This window comes from Rattus norvegicus, chromosome 10 (assembly GCF_021556685.1).
Source record: "Rattus norvegicus strain SHRSP/BbbUtx chromosome 10, alternate assembly SHRSP_T2T, whole genome shotgun sequence".
Taxonomy (NCBI): Eukaryota; Metazoa; Chordata; class Mammalia; order Rodentia; family Muridae; genus Rattus; species Rattus norvegicus.
Window position 1 is genome coordinate 79,003,905 of NC_141543.1, and position 18,376 is coordinate 79,022,280.

General features: G+C 49.0%; 1 long non-coding RNA gene across 5 annotated transcripts; it reads left to right on the forward strand.

Moving 5' to 3' along the window:
* The first annotated feature begins 2,631 nt into the window (after nucleotides 1-2,631).
* LOC102557529 (uncharacterized) lies at nucleotides 2,632-13,059 on the forward strand. 5 transcript variants are annotated; one of them, XR_015631922.1, is made up of 5 exons: nucleotides 2,679-2,796; nucleotides 6,790-6,908; nucleotides 8,124-8,251; nucleotides 10,647-11,936; nucleotides 12,911-13,059. It is a non-coding gene; the product is annotated as an uncharacterized LOC102557529 (long non-coding RNA). The 5 variants fall into 5 exon arrangements; XR_015631923.1 differs by having other exon boundaries at nucleotides 8,139-8,251; XR_015631920.1 differs by lacking the exon at nucleotides 6,790-6,908 and having other exon boundaries at nucleotides 2,632-2,796.
* The last annotated feature ends 5,317 nt before the right edge of the window (nucleotides 13,060-18,376 follow it).

Sequence of the window (18,376 nt, forward strand, 5' to 3'; positions counted from 1 at the left end):
CCCCAGCTCCGAAGGGGAAAAAAAAAAAGAACCAAAAAAAAAAAAAAGACTCTTCTTCTAGGATGAAGAGCTGGGCCAGTGACTTCACACTCCTAGGTTTAATAACGACTTTGTGGTCTCTACCTACTTCCTGATCTATAAAATTACAGTAACGATACTAGCTCTCTCAGGCCCAGAGGCACGCTGTGGAGACTGGAGGCATGAGGCCTGTGAAGAAGTTTTGAGAAGGAAGGCTTCTTCCTTCAGAAGGAATCAGTAAGAAGCAGTCCACCGAGCGTGGGAGAGAGGCTGTCCGCGGGGAATTGTGGGGCGGGGTGGAGGGAGACAGACTAGCTACCTCCGATAGGAGCAGCAGCATGGACTCCCATGCCCTCATTATGCTAGGAACTCCCGTCAGCTTTAAACCAACACGTGTTACTGTTGGCAACACTGCGACATTAGAGAAACGGCAGCCCAAAGGAATGCCACCCTTTAAAAAGGTCTCTCTCCTGGAATTGCTATCGGGTGTTATTTTTATGCTACTGTCCCCCTATCCAACTTCAAAATATACATCATATCTATATTTCCCCTGCTAAGCATATATTTTTATTTTATTGCTTACCATGAAGATGACATTTGGTTATTGAATGTCTGGAGAATTGGACCCGGGTGTGTTTTTTTTTTTCTCACTCTCTCTCTCTTCCTTTTGTAAGTGTTTGCTGTGATGTATTAATCTTTACAGAAGGAATGACACAGGGACACATAAACACTCACACTCACACACACACACTAATCACATTGCCGTTCTATCTCACTTTGCGGGTGTGTGGCTACATTTATAAGAGCCGACAGATCTGAAATAGGTGGTCCAGGCTGATTCAGGTGGGAGTGATGAAGCCAGCACCCTCCTGGGGAATGGGCCAGGGGAGGGAGGAAGAAGGAGCCTTTTGTCTTCAGTTTGTGAAGGATACAGCAGGCCAGGAGCACAGGGGGAAGTATCATAAGTGCAGGCCAGAGGAGACCCTCGGGGCCTATTCATATGTCTATGAAAACACAGACATATGCTTTATAGATGTTTTATACCTTATATATCCATATATCTATATAGTGTCTCACATAATTTTTGATCCTGGGCTCAATAAATGGTTATTGAATTAAAGAACAGAGGGATAGTTTCATAAACCATTTGCTGAGGTTGTGCTCGGAAGAACACTTGATATACGTTTTCTCTAAGCCGTCCCACAGAGTAATTTTGCTTTAGCCATTCTTTTAAAAATATGGGAAATTGGGCCCTTCAGACAAGTCAGGCATGGGATTCTTATATGGTCTGGCAATTGTACTTTCTTTGGGGGAATTGATCCAAAGGAATTGAACACAGGCGCTCAAACAGGTAATTGCGTGGACATGGTATACCTACCCTAGTTACACTAACCCAAAGTGGAAGGCCCCGGATGTTCATCCAGATGTTCCTCCACTGACAGCAGAGAGATCAACCGTGGCACATATGTGAAGGAATATTATTCAGCCATGAAGAAGGAACGAGGATAGATACATACTATATCTTTGGTGATGTAGCACACACATGCACACACATCTTTGTAAACAATGTCAAGAAGCTACATTCCATTTATACAAAATGTCCAGAGTTGGAGGTCAGAAAACAGATAGTGGCTGGTTGCCAGGGACTGGTAGAAAAATGAGGGGTAACTTGTAAGTATGATTTTATCTGTGGGCATTTAAGTATTTGGGGAGATATAGGTAATAATGTAAGGCTAACAGTGAGTCTTAACTACCAGGAGCCCCACAAGTGAGGTGCGAGAATGGAGTTCGATGCAAACACAAGAGGTTTAATCTCTGGCATGTCGGGGTTGACCTTCAATCAGCCCCTTGTGTCAGAGTAACTGGAAGATGAAAGACGACCCCCAATGACTGTAAGAAGCAGTTTTTACACTTTCAGAGGTACCAGTTACATCACTAAGTTTACAGTTTAAACTTGTATGACATGCCTTCGAGCTCTATCTGGGACCAGAGGGTCTGGTGACTCTCAGTCAGTACATTTTCAGTAAGTACAACTTACATTTTCAAGAATGTCCTGTCTCTGCTCCTCCTGAGAATTGTGGTGGAGAATGGAACTTGGCCTAGCCTTGCCTACCTACTTTCTACCAGGCCAAGCCTTCTAATAGTTCTTATGCAGTAAGAACTAGGGTCCTTCAATAATTTTATAGCAGTCTGGATGTACCAAATGCCATTCCATCATCGTTCAATTTATCATGATTAATTATGGTTGGGCATTGTAGCAGGTATCTGAGATCCTGACTACTCAGAAGCTGAGGCAGGAGGATTACTTGAGCCCAGGAATTAGAGAGTGCTCTGGGCAACTGTCACGAACGTACCATGTTGGGAACACAGATAAACACATTTGTGTCTTTTTACAATACCAGGATTTATTGAATAACTACATTCACAAGGTGTGGAGCTTTTGACGGGAGAAACTTGCTATGTAATCCTAAGTTACCTTGGTAATCTGGCCGAGGCGAATGCAGGCTCTTTTACTCCGATCTTAATTAATTAATTAACATTAGCCCTCCTATCACACATCACACACTAAGTATATCTACAGTTATGCATGTGTGCATCTTGCAGGGTTCATACACGTTTAAAGAGGCTACAGCTGAGTTCGAAAGTTGGCTGAGGAAGTCTGTATTGAAGAGATAAGGAACCAGATGGGTTTGGGGAGCAGTTCCTGGAGTGGCTGGCGGCAGAGAAGTAGCAACTTGAGCTGAAAGGCTGAACTGGGTCCCGAGTGGAAAATACCAGGTGAGTCCTAGGCAGGCGAACGGGTGGATGGGCAGGCAGGCCCCAGGCTGAAGCTCCAGGGACAGCTGGGCAGTGCTGTTTGTTAGTCCTTGGCACACCACACACCAGAGGTACCTGGTAATAAGCTGGCCTGGTATTGTTCCATCAGTGTTAGGTGAGCATGACTCTGGATCCCAGGTGAGGAGTGGTACTTACGTCTTGGCCTGGGGTGTCTGAGAGGCTCTTGGGCCTGGACTCCCTGATGGAATTTTAATAGGTCCGTGTGCTTCTCAATGAACCAGTAAGGCTATAAGGTGACTTCCTTTTGCTTCCTAGGACTAAGCTGTTTATCAGTTTGTGTTGACTGGATGGTGCCTCAGCGATGGTGTAGTTTTATGTCCACCCCAGAGTTACAGTCATATTCCTCTCTCAAAATGGAGTAAAAAAAAACTGCTTGGAAAACGAGGTCACCAAACCCAAGAAAGACTGTTTTGTACAAAAAGGAATAACTGTGAGTTAGGCACAGACTGATGACAACAACTACATTTTGAGACTCTTTAAAAAAAATATCAAAGAAACACCTCTTCCACCTCCAACACACACACACACACACACACACACACAGAGAGAGAGAGAGAGAGAGAGAGAGAGAGAGAGAGAGATTAGTGGTTCTCAACTGGTGGGTCATGACCCCTTTGGGAGTTCAAATGACTCTTTCACAGGGGTCATCTAAGACCACTGGAAAACACAAATATTTACATTATGATTCACAACAGTAGCAAAGTTACAGTTATGGAATAGCAACAAGAAATGTTATGGTTGGGGGAGGGGTCACCAAAACATTAGGAACTGTATCAAAGGGTTGCAGCATTGGGGAGGTTGAGAACCATTGTTCTATATTATAAAGGTACAGTTCAGTCATAGACTACTTGTTTGGTACATGGGAGACTCTGGGTTCAATTCCCACTACACAAAACAAACAAACTAACCCCTAAAAGCTGAGCTTAGTGTTCTGTAAACTATGCTTTGCCTCAATTGGAGACCGAGAGAGAGAGAGGGAGAGAGAGAGAGAGAGACCCAGAGAGAGACAGACAGAGAGACAGAGACAGATAGATATAAAAAGAGACACAATGGGGGGGCAGATGGGAGGATAGTACAGTCAGCAGAGTGTTTGTCTTGAAAGCAATAAGAACCTGAGTTTGATCCCGGAATCCATGTTAGAAAAGAAAAGCCAAGTATGGGGTGTGAGTTTATAATCCCGGTGCTGAGGAAGGGGAGACCTGCCAATCCCTGGACGTTCCTACTTAACCTCCTTGGTGAGTTCCAGGTCGGCAAGACAGTGAGGCCCCATCTAAAAGAAAAATCGTAGCTGACTCGTGAGGAATGACACCTGAGATTGACCTCTGATCTCCACATGTATCACACACACACACACACACACACACACACACACACACACACACACAACTGTAATGGAAAGAGAAAACAGAAGCAGTGGTGCTGGGTTCAGAGGACGCTGCAGGCGATTAGATCGAGAGCCTGAATTGCCTGCCATCCTATGTCTCCTTGCCATCAACTCCATAGCCTTACAACCTCTTCTTCCGTAACTCCCACCAAAGTTGCAATAGCATCTCAGCAAACTGAATGCAGTCCCAGGGCTGGCTGAAAAGCCCAGGACTGAACTGCCGTCACAGGAACAAGCCTGGGCCAACCTTCTGTAGGGTGAATGACCACAGGGAGCAAAGTTGGGCTCTCCCATTAATGGCATTGCGGACCAGCCAGCCAGTCTACTATTTGACTTAGACATGTGAGTGAGCTGGCCAAGATGGGCCTGACTCACGTCAGCAGAACCTCTTGGGAAACTGGGGATCCAGGAGACAGGATAAACATTTATGGACTTGAGCCATTTGGCGTTTGCAGTGGCTTGTCTGCAGTATTAGCTCACAGACATTGAACACTGCCTAGAACAAGAATCACCCTCAGTGGGGCTGGGGATTTAGCTCAGTGGTAGAGCGCTTACCTAGGAAGCGCAAGGCCCTGGGTTCGGTCCCCAGCTCTGAAAAAAAGAACCAAAAAAAAAAAAAAAAAAGAATCACCCTCAGTAAGTGAAGGTCAAACTGGTTCCAAAGTCCAGCTCTAAAGGCTTCGCCCACTATACTTACCGGTCACCTTCAGTTTACAGTAACACAGGGGTTGTACAAACAGTAGGAACAAGAGTGTTGCCTGTGTATGCATATGCACATTTGTGTGTACACGTGTGTGTGTGTGTGTGTGTGTGTGTGTGTGTGTGTGTGCGTGCATATACGTATGAGGTAGCCTTCTCCTCTGTTCCTGGTAATGGAGGAATTCACCCGTACCCCTAGCCATCCTTCCCTCAGACTGCACTCCTGTTACACAAGTAGGTCCTGCAGTGCCAACCTTGGTTTCCAGTTTGTGTTTCTGTTGCTTTTGTCATTCGAGCTCTGCCTTGCTGATAGGACGGAAAGATGACTTGTCAACGTGCCGCCATTTTCTCCTGAAGCTTGGCACTCTCCTGCCTCTTTAGGAGAGTTCGATTCTGCAAAGCACAGAGTTGCTAAGACAATGGCCGCCTTAACACCTGTGGAAATGGTCCCAGGGAGAGTGCACAAATCATATTACCACTTGGCTAGGTGCACCAGGATCCAAAATGGTTAGTGTGTTATTCCAGATGGCCCCTCTTACCCAAAGAGAATCCTGAGGTTGCTGTCCATCCCCTGCCAAAACCCATTATCTATGCATCGGAGGGCAGGGAAGCTAGGAGAGGATTTGGAAAGCTTGTGAACTGGGTGCCCAGTTTTCCAGAGGGCTAAGGAGAGTCCCACCCCCCTAACCTTCCAGCAGGGTCGGAAGGAAGCAGATGAGATCTTGATAGGTTACAAAGAGGGAGGTCTGCGATTAGAACCTCTTGTGGTATTCTGCTCAGAGAGGAAGGCCCACGTAGCACTGGGCTTCTCCTTTATTGTTCTCCCAACGAGCCATGAAGTCCCAGGCCACATCATTCATGCAACCCAATCCTACTGGGACCTGGAGATGGTCAATCTGTGGGAAGTCCATCTGCAGTTCCTGCTCTGGCCACCAGGGTTTGTGAAGAGACTTAAAAATATGCCTGGTTTGAGAGACCCTTTGTAGCAAATGGCTAACAAGGGAATAACCATCAGTAAACAGGAGAGGACCCTAAACGTTGGACCTATTAGGGATCATAGACCTGCTCTCTGTGCTGCATGTAGACGTGGAAGTTCATCCAAACTCGTCTTGCTCTCCAACTTCCTCAGCCCCAGGATCCCTTCCTCCTGTCCTTCTAGGGCTGCCTCCTGATTCTAGAGTCTGTTTCATACTGACCCACATCACATTACTTCCTGGTTTCTCCTAAGGCCACACCCCCAGACCTTCTAGCTCCTCCCACTACTCTCCACCAATCCTCTCTGAGGAAGCTTCCAGTTCCACCTCTCTACCCTGGCAAGAACCCTGGGATGCCAGGGTTCCTGTGCTTGCCTGTCTCTGGGTCCTTCCAACACCCTCTTTCAGTCCCTTGACTGCAGCTGTCACACCGCATGCCCTTTAGAAGTTTCTGAGCTAGACTTACAGCCTAGTGCCCCTGCAGCTGGTGCAGTGCGGATGGCGAAGTAAGTTTGGGCAGGGTGTGGAGGAACCAGAGGTAAATTCGTACGTCTCCCCGCAAGTGTGTTTCATCTCCCAGTCTGGGGTTTGAACACTCTGCGGTGGTGAGAGAGGTATGTGTTTCAGAGGTGGCTTTGTTGGGACCTGTGTCTTGTCTAGGACAGTGGGGGCACTGTAGGATCTCTGCAGGCCTCCTCCAGAAGACACAAGAAATTAAAACAGGCTCAGGGCAAGGTGGCTTTGAAAATAGCTGGACAGAGGCCTTAATCTCCTTGCTGAAGGTCAAGGTTGCCCTGGCAACCTTTCCTTTTCCTCACTGATCCGATGGCTGAGGATGGTAGCTGATATTCTTTCTTGCTGCATCTACCTGTCCAGAAGCGGATGGTGTTGGCTCCTCCTACCATCATTGCACACCCATGCGAGTCCTTTCTCCAAATACCGTGGTGGTCTCCAGTATTTGAGGGCAATGAAATCTTGTTCACAGGTGACCAAAGGTAACAGCTGCTGGAGGGTAGGGGACAAGTAGTGACTATTCCCACACTTATGGGGCACGGAGAGCCTCTATGATCACCCTGTTTTACTACATTCTCCTTCCTGTGGTTTGCTTTAGTGCCTCAAGGTTCTGTTGAGTCGTGAACTAAGCTGTGTCCTTATCTTGGTTTCTGACCCTGAGATGTGGGGTCCCTAGGGACATATCTCTGCCCCCTTCTAATCTGTATCCTTCACTGCTCCAAGGCCACAGCTCCAGAAACCCCACTTCTGAGCCATACCAGCTCACACCAGGACCTCACTTCCTAGTTTCCCCAGGGCGCTCTCTCAAGCACTCCTGCTTTGGGACAAAGAGTCAGAGCTTCCTAGAGTCCAGCCAAGCCCAGGACAGCAGAGGCAGGTGGCAGTTGTCCTCCTGCCTCAAACAAAAGCAATCAAGCCATCATCCTGATTTCTTTTTAAATCAATTCCCATGACAAATGTGTCTGTGAAAGAGGGCTGGCTGCCTCCGGGCGTTCACCGCTTCAATGAGGACAACAGAAGGAGCAGGATTCATAAAACTATAATGTGTTATTTGAACAGATTTCCCGGTAACCTGACCCTGTAGTCTTAGAATCGGCTCAGCCTTCACCAGGTCCAGATGGAGCCTCTCTGTAGCCTCCTCAGGGGACAGGAGCAGCTCTGTGTGCCTGATTGACCAGGGGACACTTGTATGGAGGGGATCAGAGTGGTTGGGAGCAGCGGACAGGGGTTCTGGGTGCTTCCTCTAGCACTGGGAGACCCGGCTTGTCTGATCAGGTTTTCTTGCTCATGTGTTGAGCCTGTGACCGATCTCCCTCTGTGACAAGAGTATACACGATGAACATAAACCTTAACACACCATGGGAGCTGTATGTGAACTGTGCCAGGCTCCTGTGGGAGCACAGTGAGGCAGGCTGGGAGCTGTCACCAGTCTGTCCTAAAGAGAATCAGAGCCAAATGAAGCTAGCCACACTTTAGACTTGACCTCCAATGAGGTCACCAGGCAAACGGCTGGAATGGTCCAGACAATGGGAAATTCCAAGAAGTGTAAGCACCCAAGACCCAAGAGTTAATGGAAGCCTAGCACTAGGCAGGCGAACCTGAGCTGTGACTGTCAAGACCAGCGGTCACTTTGGGCTCAGGCGGATAATGCATGGGAATACAAACCCAGGGGGACTGGCCCCTAATGGCCATTGTAGACTTTGTCCTTTCAGTGCCCAGCAGCGACCATGTGCTGGGGCTCTGCTGCCCACACTGGAAGAAGCAAAGAAAGCAGCTGAAATGCCAAGAACAGTCTGTCTCTACTGAGGCTCACCTTAAGGAGAAGGTAAACGACCATGGCTGATCCTGCTGGGATTCGTCAGAGGGGTGGAAATAGCCAACACCAGACAGACCCTTCTAGTCTTCCACCCAATGAACTGAAGACCTGAGGGCCATTGTGCACTTTACAGCTTGGGCCCAGGGGTTTGTGCAGAGGCTGAGACCCAGTCCTCAGGCTATGGGATATTTCCCTCCCCACTTCCAAATTATGCTACTGAAGGTGTGCGCAGGGACAAGTGTCTACACACCATACTCTGAATCTCCCCAGGACCCAGACAGAGGATGTCACTTGAGTTGTATGAAGGAAGTGGGGCTCAGAGGGACAGGAGACCAGGAGGGAACCCTGTAAATAGCAAACCAGGAGCTAGGACCCAGATTAGGTGTCCTTGCCCATCGAGCAAGCAGCAGCGGGCGTCTCCCAACCTCTTCCATCAGCACCAAGTCTCTTTCCGTAGAGAGTCCTCAGTGTGAAACCAGGAGTAACCCAGAGCTATGCAGGTGACCTCAAATAGCTTCTTCCAGCTTGTCTCAAGGAGGCCTCCAGGGGTGACTCTAGCAGGTTTGGGTCCCGCTGAGCTTCTCTGTGTCACACCTGTCCCAGTCCCCTTCAGAGGAGCTAGGGAAGCTGCTGTTGATGTCCAGTGACAACTCCAGGCTCCTGGCGGGGCTCAGGGCCAACCTGTCTCCACGATGAGAGGCTGTGCCCTTTGCTGACTGCTTCAAGAGCAATCTGTGCTGCTTGGCAGAGGCGAACAGACAAACCTTGACTTCCTCTGCCCTTAACTAGGGCAAGCATAAAGAGATAGCACAGGGACTCAACAATCAGGCTCTGATATCGGACCATCTGGGTTCTAGTCTCGCCTGTGGCTGCATGACCTTAAGAAAGCTCCCCAGTCTTGGATTTTCCTTATTAAAAGCATATGATAATCAAAGCCAGATTATGACTGCTTCAGGGGATGAAGAGGATACAACAATACACTAGGTCTTAGCTCCCAGTAGAAGAAGATGATAAACTGTTATTAGTATTAGGATATTCCCCTCTGAGGCATCTGTAAAGGGACAGAAGAGTCCACCATAATGCAAGCTTCGGTGACCATAAGTCAGTTGTTATCTGGCTGGGAAAAGGAGGCGGCTACCCAAGCCCATCTTGGGTGGAAGGTTACCAAAAAGGCTTCCAGAGAGCCAGGGAGGGCTTAGCCCTCAGGAGGCTCCACCCCGTTACATCAGGATATTATTGTTGTAAGTTAGAAATTACTTGACCGTCAGGATGAGCCATCTGAATTGAGAGCTTTATTTTCCTCACTTTGGTCCGGCTTGACCATCTCTCTGGGGAAGGCACATGAGTGACAAGCTATAATTAAAGCCTCAGTGTTGTTCTCGATGGAGAGGAACGAGTCTGTGGTCAAGCACGCAGATGAGGACCGTCTGCAGGCCCCTTCTCCTTGTTGCTCTGTCTGCTAAAACGGGCGACCCCTCTTCTTAAGACCCTTACTGGCCCGTCTCCAGCCCGTCTGGCAGGTTTTGAGCTCTGGGAATTCTTTGCACAGAGAGTCCTGGGGGGTGTCTGTCTGGAGACAATGGGTTTGAGTGACGGTACCCAGGAAGCCCTGCAGTCTATAGTAGGGATGGGATTGCTCTCCCAGGTTATATCTCCCTGGTCCCATCTGTACTAGGTGCCCTGGTGCCCTGCTACATTACGGCAAGCCTGGGAATGTGCGAAGGAGGTACTGCTTGGCGGAGGAGAGGTTTCTCCCTACTAGAAGCTATTGTTAGCTCATGCCATCCTACTGGCCTGACGTTGCTGCCCATGTACCCAGCCTTTTCTAAGGGGAGAGGGTGTTTTCCCCTCTCTGGGGTCTCATTCTTTCATTTGATCAGCAAATATTTATTGAGGACTTGCACTGTGCCTTAGAAACAGAGACAAGCAGGCAGGCTTGCCCCTGGCTCAGAGAGGAGAGTTAGGTACCAAGGGACTGAGAGGACACCTCCAAGTCACACTGAGGACAGCTCCAAGCCACAGGGAAGTCTCAGGCAGTGCAGTCCCCCCTTCCCCCCCCAAGTGTGCTGGGAGAAGGGAGCAAAGCGGCATCCACTTCCAGGCCAGGGCCCCAAATTTCCTTCTCCCAGTCTCTAGCCTATGTCACTGTCCTAGGCCAGTGGGCCACAGTGTTATGTATGTGATCTTTTCCAGACCATCTGGATGGCCTTGATCCTTCTAGCCATTCCTTAGCAAGTATACAGGAAGGGACACCGTAAGCTAACTGCTTCCTGCATACCTGTTTCTTTGTTGTGTAAGAAGAAACTCACAGGCCCTCTTGCCATCTACAGCATCCTCAGGAAGCCAGGGTTCTCCACAAGCGGGATCAGTCGTTTAATTTCTTATTTTTTTTCTCCTAAACCAGCTTTCTGATTGAATCCTTGGACCTGTCGGGTTGGTCCCCAATCACTCTCTAGAGAGTAACCTCTGAGGTGCGTGTGGGAGCTCATACCTGCAAACCTCCCCCCCTTCTCCACGCCAGCAAGCTGGGACAGGCAGCTTGTCATACGTTTCAGGCCAATCTGGGTTACAGAGGGAGACTCTGCCTTGAAGCAAAAGCAACAAAGCGAGGAATGTCTTCAGGCAGTACCCCTCACTTGTCTGTGATCACTTTTGGTGTGAGGGAGAGTATGGGGCATTCGTTGCCTGGCTTTCTCTCTGAGGAACTGGCAGTAACTGGGTCACCTTGCCTGTCAAGAAGCATCCCTCACTGCGGACCCCACTCTCCCTGGACTCCTGCAAACTTTCCAGGGCTGTTCTAACAAGATATCATCAACAACATGCCTGGGAATAGAGATGATTTCGGGTGCTGGTTTTGGTTTTACCTTCGCTAAAGTGGAGAGAAGATTCGCACATGTGCCTGCCTATTCCACCAGGCCACTGAACCCCACAGACAAGGGACCAGCGGGGCCACACTCCATCCGAAAGCTATCAGGAGACCTCACCTTCAATAACTCCCAGAGTTCACTGACTCCTTATTATAGCATAGTGAGCTGTGAGGAGAACGCTCTCTCACTTCTGCCGGTGTCTGGGGGCTTACTGGCCACCCGTGGCATGGTGTGGTATGCTTCCATGTTTCTCACTTGTAGAAGTGGCATTTCAGACTGTTGTCATTGTCATGTACTGTTCTGCTGGCCTCTGTCCATCTCAATGTCTATTCTGAGGACACCAGTCACACGGATACAGATCTGCCCGCTCCAGCATGAATGACCTCATCAGAAACACAGTGGCAACAACTTTATCTCCAAATAAAGTCATGTCACGAGACACTGGGGTGAGGGTTTGAAAAGATCACCTTGGGGGACACATTTCAAACCTGATCTACAGTTGCTGAAAACCCCTGTCCCCTCAAAGGCTATAGCAATGGCTAGTGTCAACACTGCCAGCCAATTGCAAGATGCCACAGGGAAGGGTTGTGTTGGCATCATTGTCCTTTGATCTGAGAGCCGAAACAAAATGCAGTACACGTTCAGTAAATGCTTCTTGACGCTGTTGGTGACAGTGTCTTGCTTGTCCTGGCTCAGTCTCAAGATCTAGCCACAAAGCTGCTCCTCAGCACACGGTCTACCCAGGGCCAGTTTCTCAGGGTCCTTGTGGTCTGGTCTTCAGTTGAACCCTGACATCACCGACTCCTTCATCATCAGTCCTGGGAGAGGTCAGCCCCCCGACCCTCAATGAGACCCTTACTTTCAGTGTGACAGCTATTTTACCCGGCAGTAGGCAAACAGAGATATTTTAAGATGAGTGTGTCAGCTGGGGTCAGTTTCCGCTTGGCTATCGCTGGTGCTGTCAGGAGGAGAGCGGGTTTGGCTGTCCGGAGGGAACCCATCAATCACTCCTGACAGCCCTTAATCAGACAAAGGAGCCCTCACCACCGTGTTACAGAGAGGGAGAGACTATAGTATTGTTCAAGCTCAACAAAGAATTTTGGACAGGAATTTTAAGTTGTAAATACAATCTCTCTGTCTTCCAAGCATTTAGATCCCTAAAGCCTCAGGTCCTCTCAGGTCTGAGGACCTTCTACTCTTTATTCTAGGAAACTGGCCTCTTTATTCAAAGACAGACAGACAGATGCACGCACGCACACACACACACACACACACACACACACACACACACAACATTCACTGGTCTCCTCTGATATACTAGGTGCTTTGGGCAGTGTATCAAGAAGCCTGTGGTCTTGGGCCAGCAAGATGGCTAAGTGGGTAAAGGTGCTTGCCACCAAGTCCAACAACTTAAGTTCAATTCCCAGCTTACACACGAGGAATGAAAGTTGTCCTCTGACCATAACACTGAATCACTGATGCTGTGGTACATGCGTACACATTCATCTCTCTCTCTCTCTCTCTCTCTCTCTCTCTCTCTCTCTCTCTCTCTCTAACACACACACACACACACACACACACACACACACACACAGTGAATAATATAAATAAAATTAGGAAAAACACCCATTAAAAGGAGGCCTATGGTTCTTAATGGAAGCAAAAGGCTCATGAACAAAAAGGCCCCACGCTACATGAGCAGCCCTGGCGCTAAGGTAGCTCAGCGTGTTGGGGAAACCCAGAGGGGTCTCAGCCAAACCCACTTGTTTGCACCTTCGTCTGACTGCTTTTATTCTTGCAGGCCCGGGACAGTGGCGGGCGGCATGAGACACTGCATGGCTTGGGGGAACAAATCTTTTGTTGCATTAACGCTTTTCATCCTCCACCTTGAACGAGGCAGATGCTCCCTGCAGAGCTGTCGACTGAATAAAGAAATGAGTTTAACGATCACACAGCGTCTAGGACTCATCTTTTATGCTCCCCATCTTTTGGCTCAGTGTCCCCCTGCATCTGTTGTCATCTCTCAGACCTGGGTCTGACAGCACTGACTTTTTAGTAAGATAAAGCAGAGGGCGAGGCTGGACACCCTTCCTCTAGTCTCTCACAATGGCTACTTCCCTGCACATAGATTCTAGAGGGTTTCACTCTCATTGGGTCAGCAGTGGAGGGCTCCTCTGCCTTCGGGTGAGTGCACTACCAGAGCCAGGGAGCTCAATGGCAGTGGGAAAGGCTAAGGCCCTGCCCTGAACACTCTGAGGTCCAACTTATCAAGCAGCTCTGGGGAACAGGAAGAATGGTTGGCTTTCTCCAGCTCGAAGGGATGCAGTAGCGTGGGAAACCATTTCTCCCTGTCTGCTCCCCCACCCCAACCCCCTCCCCCACCTCTCCCTGTCTGCTCCTCCTACCCTCATCCCTGCCCCTGAAACTGGGTTTCTCTGTGCAGCCCTGACTGTCCTGGAACTTACTCTGTATGACCAGGCTGGCCTCGAACTCAGAGATCCGCCTGCCTCTGCCTCCTGAGCGCTGGGGTTAAAGGTGTGCCCACCTCTGCTGGCCCCTCTGTCTGCTCTTGAGCAGGCCTTATTCCCTCCTCTCTTTGGCACTCTGGTTTGTTCCACGTGATTGGTCGTGTGGTCCCTTCCAGCATTAAAGCTCACTTTCCCATGTTGTAATCCCAGGTGTCAGGAAAGCCTTGGATTTGGGACGCCTCTGCAGCCCACGCCTCTGTATTTGGTTATCGAACACCAAGTCAGTCAGTGTAGCCACTGCCAGACCCCACATGCTGACAACACTTAGAGATGAAAGACAAGCAGGGACAGCTATGTCTAGGACAGTGGCTGCTGCTGCTGCTGCTGCTGCTCCTCCTCCTCCTCCTCCTCCTCCTCTTCCTCTTCTTTTCCTCTCCCTCCTCCTTTTCTTGAGGCAGGCACTATAACTCCAGCTGACCTCCAACATACAATGACCCCCTGCTTCCACCTCCCCAGTGCTGGGAACACACAGGCGTGTGCCACCAGGCCCTGGTACCAGGGCTTCTCTTAAACAAAGAGGGAAATGTTGCAGGAAGCTTCTACCCTAGTTACCCCGTGTGCCTTTGAATGGCTTGTCACTTTCCAAACTATCGCTCCGGAGGAGCAAATAAAACCTGCTTTGATTAGCTTAGGGGAATCGAGATTAACTTGGGGTGGGTTGGGGATGGGGCAGAAAGGGACACAGCATTATCCCCAAATTTTTACACGAATCACTGAGGCTGTTAGCATCGCTGAGCCTCAGTTACCTCATCTGTAAAGTGGGTGAACAGGGCAGTGCCTTCCCCGTACACACGTTGTTTACATTATTCAATACAGTTTCCCAAACATTTAAGGTTTTATTTCCCCTTTTCTTGCTCTGAACACTAACTGGCATCTTGCCTGGCAGTCATTTCTGCTTTTAAAGCTTTCTCTATCACATCTGATGTTTATGAAACATTTACACGCACACACACACACACACACACACACACACACAAACACACACACATGTGCAGGGATTTACATGGACCTCTTTCATATGTCTTCAGCCCATTATTCTGACCCGTCAAGATGCCTTTGAATCTTGATTCTGCCATTCTTTCTATTAACAATCCCTCTGGCTTTGTGTCAACTGCAAATTTGATAAGCCAGTCTTTCATTCTGCTTCATCCAAGATGCAGAGAAAAGTAGAGAGATGGACAAGGTCAAGGGATGAGCCTGGGAACGTTGTTGCAAAGGCCTCCTGAGCCCGAAGGGAGAGCTCCACCCCTGCCTCCTCAGCACCCCAGCCCTGAGGCTGGCTGCACTCACCGCCTTCCTGAGGCTGTAGGGTTTAAGGAAGGTCTTACTAGAATCCCCAGGAGCCCTTTGTCAAAGGCACCCGGGTCCCTCCTCCTCCAGTGGCGTTTCTAGCACGGAAATTCTGTCAGGCTTGGTGAACTCAAGCCAGTCACCTGAAACATTACAGGTCCTTCTCAGAGTCCTTACGTTGAGAAACATGCCGTAATTGTAATCAAACATGCCAGTCTGTTACCGGAAGTTAATGTATATTGTTCTACGGTGAGAGACTATGCGTGCTGTCTGTGACTCGGTGTACCTGGAACCTTTCAACGAGGCTGCCAGATGGTGGGAGCTGCCCTGGAGCCTTGTGTCCGGACAAAGGAACCCCTGGAGAGGCCAGGCTTCTCTTCTATTCCCCTCCCCTTTGCCCCTCTGTCCTTCCCTCTGAGAAAGTACTGATTGAAGGATGAGCCTGCAAGGAGGCTCTGGCTGCAGATGGAGTTAGGACTTGCTTCTTGTCCTGCCCTCACCGCATGGGAGGCTACTATGGGAAGACCCATCAAAGCCATGCTAGAAACAAACAAACAAACAGACAAACAAACAAACAACAAAACAAAAACATGCTAGGCAGGGTAGTCACTGCTGGTACCGGAAAGGTTGCTGTCTTGTGGACCACTCTCAAAAGTGAGGGACCATAAACACCTTGACAACCACCCCAGATGGGGAAGTCAGAGGGGTATTTCCACAGGATATCTCATTTGGGGTTTGCTTGCTAATGGTACTAGGGACAGAACCTAGAGCCCCACCATTGTTAGGCAAGCAACCTACTGCTAACTGAGCTTCATCCCTAGAGCCTCACCCCCTTTAAAATTTATTTATTTTATGTATCTGAGTGTTTTTATGTATCTGTGTACCGCACAAAGATCAGGTGGGCACAGAGGCCAGAAGAGGGCACCAGATCCCTTGGGACTGAAGTAACAGAGAGTCATGGATCACTGTGTGGGTGCTGGGATCCAATCTGAGTTCTCTGGAAGAGCAGCCAGTACTCTTAACTGCTAAGCCATCTCTCCAGCTCCCCCATGCCCCTTTAGTATATATGTAATGTGTGTGTGTGTGTGTGTGTGTGTGTGTGTGTGTGTGTGTGTAAGGTACATGTGTATGTGTGTATGTTTATATATGTATATAGTAATATTAGTTTTAGACCTTGCTGGCCTTGAACTTGCCCTACTATAACTCAGATTGGTCTTGAACTTTGCATTGTGCTACCTGCCCTTGGCAAATAGTTAGGTTTCAGGCCTATACCACCAGCCTGGGAACCCCTTGGATATCTTTTTTAAAATCTTTAATTTATTATTATTAGGTGTGTATGGGTAGTGCGTGCCACAGCACATGCGTGATTAGAGGACAACTCTATGGAGTCACTTTTCTTCTTCCAACTTTACATGGGCTATGGGGCTAGAAATCAGGCTTGTGCACCATATACCTTTACTGGGTGAACCATCTCACCAGCACCCCCTATTAGATCAAGAAGCAAAGAGCAGAGAGAGCTGCCCTTGTGTGGACAGACAGAGGGAAAGAAAGAGGCTGGCAGAAGGCAGGAGGAGGAAGGTCTAGGTGGCTGTCTGTGACTGCAACACCTGAGGTGACCATTACCCTCTTCCCCCTCTCGCTCCAGCTCAAGAAAGTTCGGTGTTCCCTCCCACTAGGAATGCTCCCGCCCACTCAGAGTGCTCCCAGATTGGCAACCAGAGAGACTATGTGGGCAGAGAGAACCAAGACACTCTAGAAGGTCTCCACACAGTACAAAGGCGTGACATTTGCTTGGCAGATGGAGGAAGATTGGAAGCCTTGGGGAAGCTGAGGTCAAGGGAAGAGGCAGGGAGAGGGTCAACGAAAGCAGAGGACTCTGGGTAAAGGATTCCGACAGAGGTCTATGAGAGCTCCTGGGTAAAGCCCCCATGGAAAGTATAGCCAATGACAACGCAGCCACAGGTTGGACAGCTGGCCCACACCTTGCATTGACATTCCCACCTGGGAAACACCAGTGTCTGTCTCCATGATTACCCACAAATCTATGCATTTTGAGCCTGCATCCTCACCTCTGCCTCTGGGAGAGGGAGAGTGGGCCGGTCAGTCAGCTAAGGTCTACTCAGTTGCACCTTGGGTGTCTCCCAGGTCAGGTGGCTTCTTCTCTGTGCAGCCCTCTTCAGGATACCTGCCACTGGTGACGTGGGGACAAGTACCCCATTTTCTAGATGCAACTACCCATTCTACAGAGCTGCCCCTACCAAGCCCCGGCTCTGGCAGCTTTATTATAAGTTTATTACATGCTAATTCAAGCAAATAAATTTGCCCCAGCTGTGAAGCAGAGATTAATAACCTCAAAGATTACTTCTCTGCTTTGATGAGTTTCTTGAGCAGAGTATATTTAGGGAGAGCAACTAGATTAGTCAAAACCCCCTTTAATTATTAGTGACACTGTGCAAACGACTCCGTATGACCAGAATACCAACGACGCAACTCCTTGACCTTCGTATTCAAATAAACACATCTTATCACTGCGCCAAGCCTCGAATCCACACACCATGGTAACTGCTGTCCTCAGGATCCAGCAGTGGGACAGATGACATGAGTACTCCCTTACAGGGAGGTGACAGCCTTAAAGATGTAGGTATCGCTCTCTGTCTTTACCCCTGGGCTGGCTTGGGGCCACCAGGTATGCTCTGGGTATCCCAGGGCTAGAAGCATCAGTTCTCAAAGGAGGGGAAATGACTTGTTCAAAGTCTTACAGGGAATGAGCCTCCTTGTCTGGCCACTTATATTTTGGATTGGAATGTTCCACTCTCCAGATTTATAGTAAAAAGGCTAGGGTTGCTTCTGGTGGAAACCATGACTGTGACTATATCTATTTCTGGGAACACTTGGCTTTCACTGAGGTCTTGGTGTGGCTCTGTCATAGGGATTTCCATTTGCAAGCCTGGACTTGCCCGGTTCGAAGAATGGTGAGGAACAGTCTAGTCTTTGCAGCTAGAAGTGGGGAGGGGCTATCCATCCAGCATTACTTCCCTTTGACATCCCGAGTCCTTACTGCACATCCTGACACATAGTGATGTCAGGGGCCTGCAGGAGGAAGCAAATGCCTACTGCTTGAACAGGCGCAGAGAGTAAGAGAGAGAAGGCAAGGGAACGGGCTGATGATATAGCTTAGTTATTAGAGTGCTTGCTTAGCATGCACAAAGCCCTGGGTTCGAAACCCAGCACCGCAAAAAACGAGCCTTGTGATACAAGCCTGAAATCCTGTAACTCAGGAGGCAGAGGCAGGAGGATCAGAAGTTCTAGGTTAGTTTTGACTACATGGTGAATTTGAGGCCAGCTAGGTATACTTGAGAACCTGCCTAAAGAAACAGAGACTGGTGTACAGGCAGGGCCAGGCTGGATTCTCTCCTAATGACCTCACAGAACTGTGGAAGGAAGCCAAG